Genomic DNA, 457 nt, shown 5'->3' with positions numbered 1-457 from the left:
ATCTGGAGGAGTATCATCTGAACTGAGATCTGCTGCTGTGAAGATGGTGTTTGTTAAAGAGGAGAGTGAGGAGAACACAAGTGAACCAGAAACCTGCAGAATAAAACACGAGGAACCAGAAACCCGGAGAATAAAACACGAGGAACCAGAACCCTGCAGAGTAAAACACGAGGAACCAGAACCCTGCAGAGTAAAACACGAGGAACCAGAAACATGGAGAATAAAACACGAGGAACCAGAACCCTGCAGAATAAAACAGGAGGAACCAGAAACCTGGAGAATAAAACAGGACGAACCAGAAGCCTGGAGAATAAAACACGAGGAACCAGAACCCTGGAGAACAAAACAGGAGGAACCAGAAGCCTGGAGAATAAAACACGAGGAACCAGAACCCTGTAGAATAAAACAGGAGGAATCAGAACCCTGCAGAATAAAACAGGAGGAACCAGAACCCTGG

Source organism: Sinocyclocheilus anshuiensis, unplaced genomic scaffold (genome assembly GCF_001515605.1).
Source record: "Sinocyclocheilus anshuiensis isolate Anshui unplaced genomic scaffold, SAMN03320099.WGS_v1.1 scaffold897, whole genome shotgun sequence".
NCBI classification, from domain to species: domain Eukaryota; kingdom Metazoa; phylum Chordata; class Actinopteri; order Cypriniformes; family Cyprinidae; genus Sinocyclocheilus; species Sinocyclocheilus anshuiensis.
This window is presented reverse-complemented; position numbering follows the sequence as displayed.